This window comes from Pristis pectinata, chromosome 44, assembly GCF_009764475.1.
Source record: "Pristis pectinata isolate sPriPec2 chromosome 44, sPriPec2.1.pri, whole genome shotgun sequence".
Taxonomy (NCBI): Eukaryota; Metazoa; Chordata; class Chondrichthyes; order Rhinopristiformes; family Pristidae; genus Pristis; species Pristis pectinata.
Window position 1 is genome coordinate 422,503 of NC_067447.1, and position 19,577 is coordinate 442,079.

The 19,577-nt window shown below is 45.1% G+C and overlaps 1 long non-coding RNA gene across 2 annotated transcripts; it reads left to right on the forward strand.

The window, feature by feature from the left end:
* The first annotated feature begins 2,738 nt into the window (after positions 1-2,738).
* LOC127566685 (uncharacterized) lies at positions 2,739-18,423 on the forward strand. Of its 2 annotated transcripts, none has more exons than XR_007955778.1 (3): positions 2,739-2,871; positions 5,163-5,324; positions 17,074-18,423. It is a non-coding gene; the product is annotated as an uncharacterized LOC127566685 (long non-coding RNA). The 2 variants fall into 2 exon arrangements; XR_007955777.1 differs by lacking the exon at positions 17,074-18,423 and adding an exon at positions 10,975-11,462.
* Positions 18,424-19,577: the final 1,154 nt, after the last annotated feature.

Consider the following 19,577-nt stretch of genomic DNA (forward strand, 5'->3'; position numbering starts at 1 on the left):
GGGCGTTACGGAGAGGGGTTGTGTGGGTGAAGAGACAAAGGGAGAGAGCAAGCGAGCGAGCGAGAGAGTATGGGAGAGAGAGAGACTGCGAGAGAGAGAGAGAGACCGGGAGAGAGATATAGAGTGGGAGAGAGAAAAATACTGCAGGAGAGAGAGACTGTGAGAGAGAGTGAGAGTGAGAGAGTGACAGAAACAGTCAGGGAGAAAAGGCAGAAATGGACTGGCGTTAGAGAGAGGAGAGTGAGAGAGTAAGAGAGAGGGAGAGACTACGAGAGAGAGAGCGACTGAGAAGGTGGGAGAGAGAAAGGGAGAGAAAAACTGCGAGAGAGACTGAGTCAATAAGTGGGAAAGAGAGATACAGGGATACAGAGAGAGTGTCAGGGGGAGAAAGATCACAAGATCACAAGACAAGGCAGCAGAAGCAGGCCATTCGGTCCATCGAGTCTGCTCCAAGGAAAGGAAATAGAAATGAGAAATGGGGCATGGAGGAAGAAGAAGAAAAAAGCTATTCTAATCCCAATTACCGGCCTTATCCCCATATCCCTTGATATCCTGACTATTTAGATATCTATCTACTCCTTGAACGCCCCCACCGATCTGGCTTCCACTGCTGTACGTGGCAATTGACGCGTTAGAGAGAGGAGACAGAGAGGAGACAGAGACTGCGAGAGAGAGAGAGAGAGAGAGGGAGAGAGAAAGAGAAAGAGAGAGACAGAGAGTGTAGGAAAGAGATAAAAGCAGAGAGAGACCCTGTGAGACAGAGACAGAGACAGAGACAGAGTGAGAGAGACAGAGACAGTGAGAGAGAGAGAGAGAGAGAGAGAGAGAGACCGTGGGAGAGAGTGAATGGCAGAGAGACAGGGAGAGAAAGGCATCAATGGACTGGCGTTAGAGAGGAGACAGTGAGAGACAGAGACTGCGAGAGAGAGAGACTGATAGAGAAAGTGGGAGAGAGAGAAAGAGAGGGAGAGACTGCGAAAGCTAGAGAGACAGGTAGTGGGAGAGAGAGAGAAAGACAGAAGACTGAGAGACAGTGGGAAAGAGAGATAGAGAGATAGAAAGAGAGAGAGAGAGAGAGATACATAGAAACAGAGAGAGATAAGGACAGAGAGAGAGTGGGGGAGAGAGAATGGGGAGAGAGAAACAGGGACAGACACAGACAAGGAGAGAAAGGCAGCAATAGACTGGCGTTGTAGAGAGAAGGAGAGAGAAAGATAGAGAAAGAAAGAGAGACAGAGAGAGAAAGGGGGACCAACAGACAGACAGAAACAGAGGCAGAGACAGACATAATGCAGCCGTCTGTGTGGTGAATTTATAACCGGCAGAAGAAAAATACTCAATTTGTTAAAACTTGCTGTTAGGATTTAGAAGTAGTGCACCTTCTGTCTGCAAGCACACATTCATGTTGAAGCTTCTCCCTCTTCCCCAGGGTGATTCAGGGAAACGTTTGAATAAGCCCGAAAAGCAAGCTGCTCTGATAGTGCCCCAGCTTGCATTTTTCTGCCTTGTTTCGTTGTCTATCAACGAGAATACCTTATGGATGGCGCTTGCAACAGAAATCCTGAAGACACGTTTCTACACAGGTCATTGATCAGTGCTCTCCGAGTTTCGGGAACCAGATCAGCAGACAGCTAAGGTCTTAGAGAAAACCCGCATGTCCCACTCTCCGTGCCTCCCTCACTAATTTCTGTTCAAGTGTTTTGTTCTGTTAAAAATGGCTGGGACACTCTCCCCACATAATGCATTGCAGATTTTGCCCTTGATTTTCCTTAACAGTTCGGCTCACGTTTCCCACCCCGAGAGTGACTGCAACGCGGAGCTGTGTCTGGAGTAATGGCAGCCTATGTCGTGGTTGAAAGTAGCCTTTCACTTCTCTAGCCCTCAAGAACAGTGCAGAGAGCTGCGAGAAGCTGCTCATCCCCCAGTCAGCAACATGGGGGTCGGATGTTCTCCTCCCTGCGGCACTCTGGGTGCCGAGCATCTTGCTGGGCCCATATGTTTCCGGGTGGGTGAGTGGATGGGTCCTGTTCTTGCCGTTGCTTGCTTTTATTTATGCCAGACCTGCACCTGATTCTGTCGGGGAACGCCGAAGTCTTGAGAACGGTCACTCCTTTGTTATTCTGAGCACCCAGAAAATCACCGGCTTATTCTACACCGCCTGACAGGAGGAGATGGGATGATAGGAGCCAATTCCCCTAGGAGATCAAATATTTCCTTGATGCTATGATGGGTAAGAACAGTTCAGTGTGATGATGCCAGCTTGTCACACGGAGTAACTTGTTGGGTGAAAGGTTTTGGGGACAGAACTTTCAGCAAAATAGTTGTGTATAACATGTTCGCGTGAGTTTCACTGGAAAGATACCCCTTTATATCAAGACCTTAATGCGAAAACCAGCACTGAAGTCCTTCAAGAGATCTATACTCCAGGAAGCTTTTTTTTCTGGAGTGAACTCTTGCGTGAGCACGAAGGATAGTCCTGACATAAATTAATTCTGGAATCAGAAACGGACAGACAGCCCAACACCAAATGTTGTTAAAGCTCAGTTGGTGATTAGTGGACTTAGAGTGTTGCGGGACTTAGAGCAAACAGTGTTCCAGAAAGTGAAGTAACAATATCTTCGCCTGCATGTGTATAACTAAGCTCCCTACATCTGGAAGGTTTCTTCAAAGTTCTTGACCAACTTATTCTCAGTTGCAGTGGTAGAGCACTGTTGAAGGACATTGTTTTGTTTCCAGCAGAAGGCGGCTCCCTTTGCGCGGGCAGGTGAGGAATGTCTGAGCTGAAACTCGATCTGTGCCGGGCGTCACCGTTCACATACAAGCCGGAGCTGAGAACCACCCAGGGCAAGGAGCGGATCAAATTCTCAGATGGTGAGTCGCTGAATTAAACAAAGAATATTTGAAGATTATTCGAGGGACAGGAGTCAGGAAAACGGACTGAATCTCCCGCCTATTAGAATTAGCAGATCAGGCAAACTCGCATTTGAATGAGACACACAGCTCAACCAAAGTCTTTGTATCAGAAAATATCTGTGAATGCAAATTTAGAAGAACACTGTTCACAGCATAATGGCAGTGTATTGTTCGAACCGGTTGGATTTATTTTTAGCTGAAAGGCCGCTCCCTGGTTTGGGCAATGTGAGTGTCGCAATCTGCCGTGTTGGCGTGCAGCTGCTTTACCCCAGGTGCTGAGCTCTGAAACTCATTGATCAGGAACCTGCCTGTTCTCATCAATCAAAGACCTCTCATCTGATTACTTGGAACAAAAAAAATCCTTGAACATATCACTCGAAAAAGGACCTACAAGGAAACCAAACCACGTTTTCTGATTGGTGCATAGATCAATCAAACATGTTCAGTCTTCCAATGGAGCACTGTAGCAAGCGGAGGGCGGGAGCACAGAGGGAAGCTTCTAGTTTGCGAGCCGATGGAACCTGCTGTGATTAAAAAGAGTCAGGAACCACTATCCGAGGTTGACAACATAGCAGTGGTCTTGAGGACCGTGACTGATGATATTTATGTGGTTTTCAGCTCATTCCCGAGACTGTCATTTATATTATCCGGTTATTGTCATTTCCTGCAAATCGTGCCAGTATCATTACTCTGTGACTTCGCCGTCTGTGCCCCTCTGTCAGATCACCCCTCAATATCCTACGTTCCACGGAAATACGGCGACCAGCACTGTACATAATACTCCAAGTGCAGTGTCGTTGCAACAATTGCAACATTAACATCCCAACTCCTATACTCCCTGAATGATGAAGGGCAGAAAGCCAAATGCCTTCTTCAGCACCCTATATACCTGTGACGCCGCATTCAGCGAACCATGGACTTGCGCTCCTTCGTCCCATAACACTTTCCAAGGCTCCATCGTTTACCGTATAAGTCATACCTCGTTTTGATCTTCATAACTACCTCACATTTATCTGGTTTAAAAGCTATTTGCCAATCTTCAGCACATATCCCAATTTGATCAAGAGCCCTCTGTAATTTTTCATGATCTTTCACACACTCTACAGCACCACCTATTTGGGTATCATCTGCAAATTTATCAACAATTTGCATTCACATCCAAGTAATGTATTTAAATCACAAACAGCAAAGGTCCCAGCACCGATCCCGATACCACACCACTGCATCGAGGCCTCCAGTTCGAGAAACAACCCTCGACCATCAGTCTCTGCTTTTACCACTGAACCAATTATGAATCCATCCGCTATCTCCCCTTCGATCCCATGCAATACAGCCTTCCAGACAAGTTCCCCACGAGGAACTTTTTCAAAGGCCTTGCTAAGGTCCATGTCGACAACATCCACTGTCCAGCCCTCATCTACCCTCTTGATTATCTCTTTTCAGAACTCCAACAGACTTCTCAGTCAGGACTTCTGACGCACACAGACCCTCTCTCCAAATATGGTAGATCATGTCCATCAGAATCTTAGCAGAATAGGCAGGACAGATATGGGGGAATGGTATTTTTCTTATCGTAGTCTAGAAGTATTGAACTTGGGGTACAGTGCGCGTGCTAATTGCATGGTAACAGTAGGATTTGTGTGTTCTTTCCAGGAGAATGTGTTGGGGCTCATTGCACCAAACCGAGGAATTTTTTTTTTGCGGATTTCCTTGGGAATTCCTTTCATGTGGTAGAAAATGCACGTGACTGCACTTTGATTAGAGACGCAGCGAATGAATGATTGGCTTTTTCTCACTCTTAGCCTGCGGTGTTAGGTTCAGTATTCCAACCGATCATTGCAAATTGCTGTTCGAACCGGTGTCACGACATAACTGACTGTGTAACGAGGGCGAGTGTATCAGGTTGAATCGACCGGAGAAACGGACCAGGTTTGAGGGTCAAACATGACTGCGGAAATCACCGCGACACGTGGCATTGTCACCACATTCTAGTTGGACAGTCTCGAACTTGCATTGTGAGCGATACTGAGGAAATACGGTCTCGTTGCACAAGGAGCCTCTTACCGTTGATTGATCATCATCTCATTCTCATTGAACAGTTAAGAGCGACTTTCTTTACAGTGTATTTGCTGAGTGGAATTATTGCTTCTGATTTGGAATATATCAGCATCTGTGAGGTTTGTTCTTATAAACCTGAACCAGATACCTGAATGTCTTATGCTCTTTTGTTCTGTTCATTTGTGCTACAGTCTCTGCCTGATTAAAATCCGACCAGTACTGAGTGACGGAGTGATCGAGAGGGCCTGACGGCAGGAAATACACAGCGAAGGATGACCGTGGAATAGCCCAGGACTGAAAGACACCAAATCGGACTGTCTCTTAAATTCAAAGCGCTTGCATAGATTGAGATGGTAAGTCCCATTTGTTCCGACAGTATTAGGTTGATCAGTGGTGATTAAAAGCTGCAGTGGCGAAATCACTGCTTGGCGTCCGGCGATACAGGTGAATTATTTGTTCCATCGGTAGGAACACGCGGAGGAGAAACTCAAATTTATATAGAACGCAAGAAGAAACAATGACTAAGAGGGAGAGAAGGAACTATATGTGGGTGATGCTAGTGGACAGGGGCCAACTTCCCCAACCCACCATTGTTCGATTTCGTGCCCAGCACCTCGCATCTTGACCTTTTTTCCCTCGACCAGATCCCTAAACTCGAGGTACTTGGTGACGTACGGTTCCCATCCCGCCAGTTAATTCACTTTTACCAACCAACACTAGGGAAAGAAAGGAGCACAGAGTTCCTTGTCAAATGTTCTGCTTATGTTAGGTGCCTGTTTAGGAGGCGCTTCTGAGATTATGATCGTCCTGTCTGCCTTCTGAATCACCAACTTTGGCGAAATGTTCCAAAAGTCTTTGTGGAGTTACATGCACAGCGTTTTAAAAGTACAGACCATACATTTACATTTTGGCGTCCACAATGGATAGAGTTACTTACATAAATGCAACTCATTATTAGTGAACTCATTATTGCACACTCAACTAATCCGCCCCATTCATTCTGGAATAGAGAATGCACGTTTCTTTTTCCCTTTTACCCGCTCCCATTCTCCCTTCTCTCTTTGTCCATCCTACACCCTCTTCCTCTCTCTCTATTTGTACCTTGTCTCTGTCTCTGTGTCTGTCTCTGTCTCTCTCTTTCTCTTTCTCCTTTTCTATCTACGTTCCCGCACCTCCCTCCCCCCTCCCTCAGAAACTGCGGGCACACTTAAAGCCTTATGATATTGCTGGAATTGCGAAGAACACCAGTTTTCATCCCCTGAGCCGATGGCAGACTGCTCCAGATTTGGTTGGGCCGGGGCAACTCCTCTTTTCAGATATTCAGAGCCAGTTGACCGTTTTCCAAGCATTCAGTTCACGGGCTTCGAAAACCATGAAAGTACTTGCATTCACAGAACACATTTCTCACATCAACATCCACAGCCACTCTTTCTTCTATAAGGCTAAGATATCAGGATTAATTCTCCTGGTCCTCGTACACACTTCAAACCGTTGTTTGAGAGGTAAATCGCATCAGCTGTCAAATCAAGGGAAGAAAGTGCCTGAGGAAACGATCGCGTGTAACCTCCATTACATGTCACAAAACAGCAATAAATCCGTCATCCCTGACGGTCAAAGTCAGGGACCTTATCGCCGAACTATCCTTGCTCCCGATTTGGTTGCTTATTCTCTCGGCTCGACGTGCTGGGTACTTCCCATCCTCCGGTCTGAACACGACGTTATTCCCCTTTGCGGCATTCCCGGGATATATTATGGAATGGTTCCAACTGAATCCGTTGAGGACAGTCCTTCCATTCTTCCTGAACTCCATTCCTCCTGCCCTTCTTGAACGCACGCCACGAATCCTTCTCTGCCTCACCAGCCCTGCAGCCGCATAGTATTCTACCTGGTATGTCCCTGTGTAAATACGCCAATGAATGCGAATCTGCAATCACACGAACTATTTAGTCTGCTCTGCTGTTAGGAAACTCAGTGGAATATACTCACCGATAGCGAGTGAAATACAGTTCTACAGTAATGGCAGTGGTTATTTTCTGTCCTTCTATAATTCCAAGAGGAATTTCCACACATTGCGGTCTGTACTTTCCTCTGGGTATCTTCAGGGGGTCGTTGCTGGCTATAGAAGAGGGTCTGATATATTAAGTGTGGACACTGGAAGTCATTCCCTCTCCTCCTCATGACTGTCACTACCCTGCCACTCCCACACGACAGCGTCTTGAGCACTCAGTCTAATGGTCCACCGGAATCTCTGTTATTCGGCAGCCATCCATATTTTAAGTCCATCGAGTTGTTGATCCATAGTAAAGGCATTTTGGGGGCATTCTGCATGCACATTCGATCCTTTCACTGTGTGTACCCGTGGAGATGTTGTAAACTGGATTCGAAATTGGCGGTGTGGGAGAAGACAGAGAATGGTTGTGGATGATTGTTTCTCAGACTGGAGGCCTGTGACTAGTGGTGTCCCTCAGGGATCGGTGCTGGGGCCATTGCTGTTTGTTGTCTATATCAATGATCAAGATGATAATGTGGTAAATTGGATCAGCAAGTTTGCTGTTGACAGTATGATTGGATGTGCTGTAGAGAGCGAGGAAGTCTTTCAAAGCTTGCAAAGGGATCTGTACCAACTGGATAAATGGACCAGAAAATGGCATATGGAATTTAATGCATACAAATGAGAGATGCTGCATTTAGAACCTACACAGTAAATGGTAGGGCATTGAGGAGTGTGGAGGAACTAAGCGATATGGGAGTTCAGATACATAATTCCCTGAAAGTGGCGTCACAGGTAGACAGGGTTGTAAAGGCAGCTTTTGGCATCCTGGAATTCATAAATCAAAATATTGAGTATAGAAGTTGGGATGTTATGGTGAGGTTGTATAAGACATTGCTGAGGCCAAATTCGGAGTATTGTGTGCAGTTCTGGTCACCTAACTATAGGAAGGATATCAGTAAGATTGGAAGAGTGCAGAGAAAATGTACTAGTATGTTGCCGGGACTTCAAGAGTTGAGTTACAGGGAGAGATTGAACAGGTTAAGACTTTATTCTTTTGAGCGTAGAGGAATGAGGGGAGATTCGATGGAGGTTTACAAAATTATGAGAGGTATAGACAGAGTAAATGCGAATAAGCTCTTTCCACAGATTAGGAGAGATAAGTCCGATAGGACATGTTTTTAGGTTGAAAGGGGAAAGGTTTAGGGGGAACATTAGGGGGAAATTCTTCACTCAGAGAGTGGTGAGAGTGTGGAACGAGCTGCCATCTGACGTAGTAAATGCGGCCTCACTCTTACCTTTTAAGAAAAAGTTGGATAGATAAATGAATGAGAGAGGTCTGGAGGGTTATGGACGGGGTTCAGGTCAATGGGACTGGCGGAATAAAGTTTCGGCACAGACTAGAACGGCCGAATTGACTGTTTTCTGTGCTGTAGTGTTCTATGGTTCTATGGTTGTTCGCAACTGAGACAGTGGATCGCTCATTACCCTCGTTCCCCTTACCTGTGACACCCTATTCACCTATTCACTCCATGCCATGCTACTTCACCTCCCCTCACCCGTGTCAGTCCCTGCTCATGTTGTATGCTTCCCCACCGTTACTCCACTCCCTGGCCGTTTATTGACCTGCAGGGGCGGTGCATACTTCGCTTCCTCCCCGCAGTATTAATCCTCTTCCGCCTCAACTTTCAGAGCAACGGCTCCCGGAGCAATCGCCCTCCTCGCAGAACCACTTCCTATTGCGCTGTAAACTGCAGATTCTTGATCAGGATCCAGAGCCACCGACATTATAGTCATAGAGTCATAGAGCATTGAAACAGGCCCTTCAGCCCAACTCGTTCGCCTCGACCGTTTTGCCCAGGCAGTTAGTCCCATCTGCCCGTTTTGGACCTATGGTCCCCCAAACCTCTGGTCGCACTGTTATAGGAAAGACGTGATGAAACTGGAAAGGGAGCAGAACAAACTTACGAGGATGTTGCCAGGACGAGACGGCCTGAATTACAAGGAGTGGTTTGCCAGGCTAGGTCTTTATTCCTTGCAATGTAGGAGAATGAGGGACGACCTTACAGAACTATTTAAAATTATGAGAGGCAGAGGCGATGCTTACAGTCATTTCTCCAGGGTACAGGTGTCCAGAATATGGGGGTGAGACGGGAAAGATTTAAAGCGGACCTGAGGAGTAACTTTCTCACGCAGAGTTTGTTGAAGATATGGAAATAGCTGCCAGAGGAAGTGGTTGAGGCAGGTATAATAGCACCGATTAATGAGAACTTGGATTGGTAAATAGAGGTAGGGGTTCTGGAGCCACATGAGGCGAACGCAGGAAATTGGGACTAGCTGGACTGCCAACGTAGTCGACAGGGACACTTTGGGCAGAAGGGCCTGTATCAGTATTGTATTGCCCTCTGACCCTCCTCTCCATTTGCTTATCTTGATGATATTTAAATTTTGCTCATTTGTCGGCCTCAACCGCTATTTCTGGCCGCTCTTTCCAAATACGCACCACCCTTGTGTGACGAAGCCGCCTGTTGTCATATTGTGCAGAGGAGGTGGATGAGTGGGGACCTGAGGAAAAGAGATCGCTGTTCGGTTATCTTTCTCAGGCTGTTTTGTCGGCTAATTTGATGAGGAAAGTTTGGGCAAAGTTAGGAATGGTAAGAACACACACACGCAAACACACACACACACACACACACACACACACACACACACACACACACACGCGCGCATTCACGCTCAAAAATGAACAGAAAGACAGAGAGCAAGGGAGAAAAAGGAGGGGGGAGAGGCACAGCAAGATGCAGAAGGATAGAGAGATTGAGAAGTAACGGAGACTCAAAATTGGAATCCGATAAATGGATAAGAAGCGTTGTTCAACTTAGACATTCCCATTTTCCCGCGGTTTGGCCATATCCTCCTGAAAATTTCCTATCTACCCATCTGATTTATTATATGGTGTAAAACTTGTTGTTTTGCGACACCAGTACAGTACAAAGACATAAAAACACGATAAATTACGAAAGAAACAAGAAAAAACAGTGCAAAAAACAAAGGAACAACAAGGTCGTGTTCATAGGTTAATGGGCCGTTCAGAAACCCGATGCCGGCAGGTGGAGAGAGGCAGAGAGAGAGAAAGGGGGTGACTGAAGGAGGGAGAGAAAGGGACAGACCTAGTGAGTGAGAGAGAGTTTGAGAGAGGGACAGAGAGAGAGAGAGAGAGACAGAGAGAGAGTGAGTGAGTGAGTGAGACAGAAGGACAGAGAGAGAGGCAGAAAGAGAGAGAGAGACAGTGAGTGAGAGAGGAGCGAAGTAGGGACAGAGAGGGAGAAGGAGAGGCAAAGAAGGTGTGAAGCTGCGGGAAACACGGTGGTCATGCATGGACATTTTCAGAAACCGCAATTTGGCTCCAAAACCATTACAACTCATTGCCTATCCAAGTGTCTCCAGGTGCTGTTAACGTATCTTGCTCAACTACTTCCTCTGGCTGAATTTTCCATATAGGGAATAACCCCGAGTGAAAAGGTTCCAATTAAATCTCTGTCCAGTGACCTTAACCCTGTGCCTCTAGTTCTTGAGCCCCAAACACTGCGAAAAAGAAGGTTTGCATCCACACTATCCGTTGTCCTCATGATTGTATACACATCTGTAAGATCACCCTCAGTCTCATATGCTCCAAGGAATAAAGACATAGCCTGCCCAAACACTTTATATAACCCAGTCCCTCGAGTCCAGGCGACATCTTAGTACATCTTTAAGACATTCTTTCCAGCTTTAAATGACACGTTTCCTGCAGCATGGTGACCAAAACTGAACGCAATACTCCAAATGCGGCCTATCTATTGTCCTCATGATGTTAGACACATCCATAAGATCACTCGCGGTCTCCTATGCTCTGAGAAATGAAATAATAGCTTGCCCAACCCCTTTCTATAACGCAGTCCCTCGAGTCCAAGCGACATGTTCCTACATCTTTTATACACTCTTTCAAGCTTTCAATGACATGTTTCCTACAGCAGGGTGTTCAAAACCGAACACAATACTCCAAGAACGGCCTCACCAACGCCTTCTACAACTGGAACACAACATCCCAGCTTCTGTACTCAGTGCTTTGTCTGATGAAGAACAGCGTGCCAAAATGTTCCTTCCCAACTTGTCGACCTGTGACGCCATCTTCAGGGAACTATGTGAAAGGCTGGTATGTGCAGGTACACGAAGATATTGATCCCATCGTCACAGAGAGAAGGAGGGATGGGTCAGGTACAGGCAGCTAGTATCTCCCGAATCCGATTGAACCTAGATACCTAGATGACCATAGCGGATGCAGGAGTGTACTCAAGAAGGATATCAGGAGAGCAAAAAGGGGACATGCGATTGCTTTGGCAGTGAAGATTAAGCAAAATCCAAAGAAGTTTTATGTATAGCATTGGACAAGGATGAACTCGATAGAGAATAGGAACCCTCCATGACCAAAGGGAACATCTAATGTGGAGCTGCGGGACATAAGTGCAGTTATTAATGAAAATTTCTCCTCTGCTTTCACCGTGGAGGAAAAGAAGAAGACTTCGGAAAGGTAAATTGAGAGATCTTGGGGACTGTCCGTATTAAAGTCGAGGATGTGCTGAATATCCTGAAAGATATGAAGGTGGAAAAATCACAAGGCCCTGACCAGGTTTCTCCAAGAGCACGGTGGGAAGCTGGAAAAAAAATTGATCGAGCCCTAGCTGAGATATTTGCACCATCGCTAGCCACGGGAGAAGCAGCGGGAGACCAGAGGGTAGCGTATGTTGTGCCTTCATTTAAGATGAGCGGCAAAAAAGACCTGGTAAGTATAGACCAGTAAGGTTAACATCTGTGGTAAGGTATTGAAGAGTATATTTAAGGGATAATATGTACGTACATCGAGAAACGCACGGACTGATTCCAAGTAGTGAGCATGGCTTTCTGCATGGGAGACCATGTCGTACAAACTTGATTGAGTTTTTGTTGACGTGACGAGGAAAGTTAATGAGGACAGGGCCGTGGACGTGGTTTATATGAATTTCGTGAGGCCTTAGAGAAGGCTTCATAAGGATGGCTGTTCTGGTAGGTTAGATTACATTGAATCCATGGAATCTGACTAATTTGATACACAATAGTTTCGATGCTAGAAGCAGTGTGTGGTGGCGGAAGGTATCTTCTCAGACTGTTGTCCCGTGACTAGTGGTGTGCCGCAGGGGTCGGTGTTGCGCCCATTGTTGTTTGTGATCTGAATGATTTATTGTTGGGCCCGCTTCCTTGATCAAAATAGTAAATAAGAACATCCATATCATGTCTGATAATGATCCAGTGTTTATGGTTTGCTTATCCGGTGCTGGGTTGGTGATGTTGGGAAAGATGAATTCTCCCGCCTGTTCTCATCCACAACGTTAGTCCCCCGACGACCATCGTTCTGTCATTTTTCATTTTACTGTGCATGGGATCTTGTCAAATTACCCGCTCCTTCAAAGAATGTAATTGTCCAAGAATCACTCTGGGATTTTCAGAAGTTCTGAAGCATGACCTTGGAATCTTCCCTCGCCTTTCCCTTTCTCACTTGCCCGCACTATAAGCAGTCCGTTTCTCTCCAAGCTTCCACCCTTCTCCAGAGAGTCTGTGACAAGTTTGATACTGTTATTGATTGTGAAGATGTTTAACAGAACCCGAATTGTGGCACTCTTAAACAGATCGGCAGGCTGCTCGAATATTGACATACTGTCAGACACGCCGGCAGTTCGGAGGCAATATACAGTATTGAGGAGCTGGAGTTGAACGTGTAGTGATCCTTCAAGAGGCATTGCTGTGGGGAAGGGCAGAGCTGAGTGAGTGTCATGCCATCGTACATGACGTAATGAGGGAAAACTGCACTCTGGGGGGATTGATCTAAGTGACATGGTCGGACGTAAACCTATCTTGTTAGAGGGACACAGATGAGGGAGTGCCACACTATCTGGGAACCAGCGAGTTCCGGGGCTATACATATCAAGGGGACTGGGAGTTGCTTGGATGCATCGGTCGGGCAAGAGAGTAAAGAGACAGAGAGAGAGAGAGAGACAGCGAGAGAGAGACGGAGAGGCAGAGACGAAAGGAGATCTGAGATTGCGACAGCGAGGAAAGAGAGATAAAGAAAGAGAGAGAGAGCGAGACAGACAGACAGAGAGAGATAGACATTGAGAGACAGAGACAGAGTGAGACAAAGAGGCAGAGAGAGAGAGATAGAGGGGCGTGGTTGTTAGGAATGAGAAGAATATTTAACTTAATTTAACCGGGAAACTCGGTGATCATCAATGAATATTTTCAGAAACCAAAAATTGGCTCCAAAACCAATTGCTCAGTATTACTCGAATGTTGAGTCCAAATTACTTGAAAGAAATTCCTGCCCCAACGTCGGTGTAATGCTCTCGATCAGCCCTTTCCAAATGTCATAAATTCATACAGCACAGGAACAGGCCCAACTGGTCGGGTGCGACTAATATGCCATTCCAATTTCCCGCGTTTTGCCCATATTTCCCTAAACCAATCATATCCAATTACCTATCCAAGTGTCTCCAAGTGCTGTTACTATATCATGCTCAACTAACTCCTCTGGCAGACTATTGCATATACGGGCCAGCCCCGGATGAAAAGGTTGCCCGTCAGGTTCCAATTACATCTCTTCACTGTGACCTTAACCCTGTGCCTCTGGTTCTTGATTCCCAAACCCTGGGAATAAAGACGGTTTGCATCCACACTATTTGCTGACCTCGTGATGTTGTGCATATCCATAAGATCACCCTCGGTCTCCTATGCTCGGAGGAGCATAGCCTGCCCAACCCCTTTCTATAACGCAGTCCCCCGAGTCCAGGCGACATGTTCGTACATCTTTTATATACTCTTTCAAGCTTTCAATGACACGTTTCCTACAGCAGGGTGTTCAAAACTGAACACAATACTCTAAATGCGGCCTCACCAACGCCTTCTACAACTGCAACACACCATCCCAGATTCTGTACTCAGTGCTCTGTCTGATGAAGAACAGCTTGCCATAAAACTTCTTCCCCAACCTGTTGACCTCTGACGCCACCTTCAGGGAATTACTTGCATGGTTGTTAGGTGTCGCTAGGCGAGAGATATTGAGGTCCTCTCCATGAAAAAGACGGAGGTATGGGTCAGGTACAGGCAGCTGGTATCTCGCGAATCCGGCTTGAAGCCAGCTGCCTGGAGGAGTATGGTAATGGAGGAGAGTACTCAAGAATGAATTCATGATATCAAAATTGGGACATGCGATAGCTTTGGCGGAGAGGATTACGGAAAATCTAAAGAGATCTTTTCGTGTAGTAATGGAACAGGAGCAACTACTGAGAGAATAGGACTGCTCAAATACAAAATGAGAAATCCTACTGTGGAGTTGCTGGACATAAGTGAGGTACTCAATGAAAATTTCTCCTCTGCTTTCACCGTGGAGGAAGACACGAAGACTTCGGAACTAGGAAATGCGAATGGAGAGGACTTGGTGATTGTCTGCATTACTGTGAAGGATGTGCTGAATGTCGTAAAACATATGAAGGTGGACAAATCCTTAGAGCCTGACCAGGTTTCTTCAAGAGCACAGTGGGAGGCTGGAGAAAAAAAAATGAGCGAACCCTAGCTGAGATATTTGTACCGTCGTTAGCCACGGATGAGGCAGCGGTAGACCAGAGGGTAACAGATGTTGTGCCTTCATTTAATAAGGGCGGCAAAAAAAGACTTGGAACTATAGACCAGTAAGTCTAACATCTGTGGTAGGTAAGTTACTGGAAAGGGTTCTGAGGGATAAGATATACGTACATCTAGGAAGGCATGATTGATTCGAGGTAGTCAGCATGGCTATCTACATGGGGGACCATATTTTACAAACGTGATTGAGGTTTTTCATGATGTGATCAGGAAAGTTAACGAGAGCAAGGCGGTAGACGTGGCTTCTATGGATTTCGGTGAGGTATTAGATAAGATTTCATATGGATGGCTGTTCTGGAAGGTTAGATCACATGGAATCCAGGGAATCTGACAAATTGGACACACAATTGGTTCGATGGTAGAAATCAGAGGTTAATGCCGGAAGATTGCTTCTCGGATGTTGTCGGGTGACTAGTGGTGTGCTTCAGGGGTCGATGCTGACTCCATTATTATTTGTCATCTGAATGCGTTATTGTCGGGCACGCTACCTTGATCAAAATAGTAAGTAAGAACATTCATATTTTGACTCAGAATAATCCAGTGGTTATGGTTTGCTATCCGGTGGTGGGGGGTGGTGATTTTGGGAAAGATGAATTCTCCCATCTGTTCTGATCTAAAATGTGAGTCCCCCAACCACATTAGTTCTGTCATTTGTCATTTTATTGTGCACGGGATCTTGTTAAATTTCCTGCTCCATCAAAGGTATGTAATTGTCCGAGAATCTCGCTGGGATAATCTGAAGTTTGAGTCTCCCATCGCCTTTCACTTTCTCAGTTGCCCGCACTATAAGCAGTCCGTTTCTCTCCAACCTTTCCCCTTTCTACAGGGAACTGCCTGTGTCAATTTTGATATTAGTATTGATTTGTGCAGATGTTTGATAGAACCAGAAGTGTGACACTCTTAAACAGATCGACAGGCTGCTCGAATATTGACATACTCTCAGACACTCGGGCAGTTCAGAGGCAATGCTACACTATTGGGGAGCCAGAGTTGAACGAGTAGTGATCCTTCAACAGGCATTTATGGGGGGAAGGGCAGAGCTGAGGGAGTGTCCTGCCATCACACATGACGTACTGAGGGAACGCTGCGCTGCTGGAGGAACTGAGCTGATTGACTGCTACACGGTCGGAGGGGACACTATCCTGTCAGAAGGACACAGGTGAGTGAGTGCCGCAGTATCTGCGAACCAGCCACTTCTGAGGATATACAAAGCGAGGCGACTGGTAGCGAGAGAAAGAGAGAGAGATAGAGAGAGAGAGAAAGAGAGTGAGAGAGGTGGGGGAGAAGGGAGAGAAGGAGAAGGAGGAGGAAGTGGATGCCGAGGAGGAGGAGGAGATCTTAGTGAGCTGTTCCAATCAATGCCAGGGAAGATAATTTTGCACGGTCATTGCTTTGCAGAGGCAAGATCCCTGTAATAAAGTTTGAGTTCTGCTCTTTATCTCTGTTTATTTGTTTCTCCTCTTCACCCTTAAAAAAACGGCTGGCATTTGAATTAATATTGAATAAGCTATATATGCTGCTGTGCAGGTGGTGTGGTTTATGCCTAAACGTATGCGACTATCTCTGATTCTGGATGTGATATTTTCAAATATTACAAAATGGCAGTCAATGTGAAATTTAAATCGGTTTATTATTGTCGAAGGTACAGAGGTCCATTGATAACTTTGTTTTGCGTGGCATTCCATACAGTTTATTTCATCGCATTAGTGCATTGAAGTAACACAAAGGAAACAATAATAGGATGCATAATAAACTGTGACAGTTACAGAGACAGTGCAATGCAGGGAGACAGTAAAGTGAAAGGCCATAACGAGGTGGATTGTGAGGTCAACAGTCCATCTTATCATACTAGGGAATGGTTTAGTGGTCTTATAACGGTGGGGAAAAAAGCTGACCTTGAGCCCGGTGGTACTTGCTTTCAGGATTTTATATTCTCTGCCCGATTGTGGGGGAGGGGGGACGATTGGAGAAAAGAGAATGTCCGGGGTGGTGTGATCTTTGATTATGTTGAATATATCACAGGAGTAGTGAGAAGTGTGGACAAAGTTCATGGAGAGGAGGTTGGTTTCCTTGATGTGCCGAGCTGTACCCATTCCTCTCTGCAGTTTCTTGGGCAGAACAGTCGCCATACCAAGTCTTAATGCAATCCGATTTCTCTGGCGCATCTATAAAAATTGGTGAGGATCAAAGGGAACATACCTAGTTTCTACAGCCCTCCTGAGGATTTACGGGCCCGGTTGCGCTTTCGCAATGGCGTCAACGCGATTGAACGAGGACAGGGTATAGGTGATGTTCACTCTTAGGAACTTGAAGTTATCCACCCACACAAACCACCGTTGATATTACATTCTGAATCAGTTTCCGAACAATTAGGGTTAATATTCAGTATTTTCTTCCGTCAGGTTAACAGATGTTTAACTGGAATCTGGACCATATCCTTGGATATTATGTGATCTTAAAGGCGATGTACTGTCTAACGAATGGTTTTACTGGCATCCGAAACTGCAACCACAAATTGAAATGCTGTCAATGCTAACGAACTTGCAGAAATGGTTTAACCCTTTACCCCGACAGACCGCTTGTTAAAGTCGTTTAAGTGGATATTCTTGCAAAAATCATGAATTAGAACACCCTCCCATTTGCTTCCTTAACTGGGGACACTGTTGGTTCGTTTGATTTCTATTCGATCTAGGTGGTCATGGCTTTTCGTAGAAAAGAAGCTCAACAATATCCGTCAAGGAAAGAGAGCATACAGGAATACGAATTGTTTAACAGAACGTTGTCCGTCAGAGGTTTCACATGTCCGGAATCTTCCCTCATTATCAGAACTAAGATATACAACAAGAAATGAGGCGTGACTCTAAGGCAAACTGTGATCGAAACTCTAAGGAGAAGGGCTTTCCAGGTTTGCTCATATGAAGGTGTAGAAATTTACTTCGAAGTAAAAACTGAACCTTGAAATAACTTTAATTTCTCAAACTTTTTGGTGAGAATAAATATATGGGATTTAAACAAAAGGCAAAATATATTTCGTTGTAACTTGGATTCAATCAAAGACGACGGTATTACACATGTTTCAAATGAATTCCGGGAATATTATATTTGCTTGCAACGTTTTTCTGGAGCTCCTGAATTGAAACAAATATTAGGTACAACAGTAAGATCACAAACGGAACGTTCATTGCTAAATGGGAAGGTTTTAAAAAGTGTCTTTCAGTGGAAATAAATGAATGTAACAGTTGTGTGTCATTCCCCATCATTCAAGAGAAATGTGGTTGAGAATATTTCATCGATTGCTTCTTCATACATAAGTTTCGGTACTCCAAGTTTTCTATACCCAATATCCTATCCACTGCCTGAGTCAGAGGCAGACGTATTGCATCTCCAGAGCTCTCGTGTCCTTTTGAACCATTACCTGAAACACAAAGGTCAGCTTGCATTGGGTAATGCAGGCGGCATGACCTGCAGTGCAAATGTGATTGGTGGCGAGCGAGACAACCAGCTGTGGATATGCATAATGAACATTGGCTCTCCTAGGGGCACAGTTGTCTCGCAAAAGCACGTCTTTGTTGTTGCTGAGGAGGTCGGTGACGTTAATACATCACAGACTGTCGCGAATCCCGATGACAAAAATCAATAAGTTGTGTAATGCATAATGGTATTTTCCGGTCATGTAATGGAAGACTGAAGCGAAAGTTTTTATTTCAAGCAAACGTGTATGAACTTTGTATTGAAATGGATTATGATCGAGAAAAAATAAATAGTGGTGATATGTCAAACATAATGCTTAATTAAAAGAATGTACAGCAACTTATATATTTCAACATATCACAATGTGACGGTGTGTGATATACAGAATGAGACGAAGCACGGACATTAAATCGGCAAGGAACACGCTGGGGGGAATGGAATTTGAACAGTGATAGCAGGAGTCCAACAACGATAATGAGGTAAAAAGTTGAAAGAAAGATGAGGGCCATATTCAAAGTGACGTCTCAATGAATCACTGTTACTCAAGTCAGCAGCATTGGTGATGCAATCAGATTGCGTGAGGCATTGGTGAGGCAAGCAGTGGGGTGCCCCCCTTGAAGAATAGCTCAGTCTTCAAGAAATCAAAGAAGGGCGATAGAGAGCAGGTTAATCTGCCAATGGAAAGATACAACGGGGGAACAAGTCTAACAATATGAAAGCATGACTTTTATCCAAGGACGAGTCTTAGCAACTCATGATATTGAGAATAATACCCACACCCACACCCCCTCCTGACCATGGAATCAGGAGGGGGTATGGGTAGATGGATGGATATACAGACAGACAGACAGATAGATAGATAGACAGAGAGAGAGAGATAGATGGAGAGACACATAGATAGAAAGACAGACAGATAGATAGATAGATAGATAGATAGATAGATAGATAGATAGATAGATAGATAGATAGATAGATAGATAGATAGATAGATAGATAGATAGATAGATAGATAGATAGATAGATAGATAGATAGATAGATAGATAGATAGATAGATAGATAGATAGATAGATAGATAGATAGATAGATAATTAGAACAGTGCAGCACAGTACAGGCCCTTCGCTCCACGATATTGTGCCGAAACTTTATCCTGCTGTAATATCGATCTAACCCTTCCCTTCCACATAGCCCACAATTTTCCCACCGCTCCACCCACTCACCGATCTATGTGTAAAAAAAAACTTACCTCTGACATCTCGCTTATACCTTCCTCCAATCACCTTAAAATATGCGGCCTCATGTTAGCCATGTTAGAAGAATTCTCTGACTGTCCACTCGATTTATGTTTCTTATCACCTTTTTCACTTCTGTCACGTCAGATTTCATCCTCCTTCTCTCCAAAGAGAAAATACCAAGGTCACCCAACCTATCCTTAT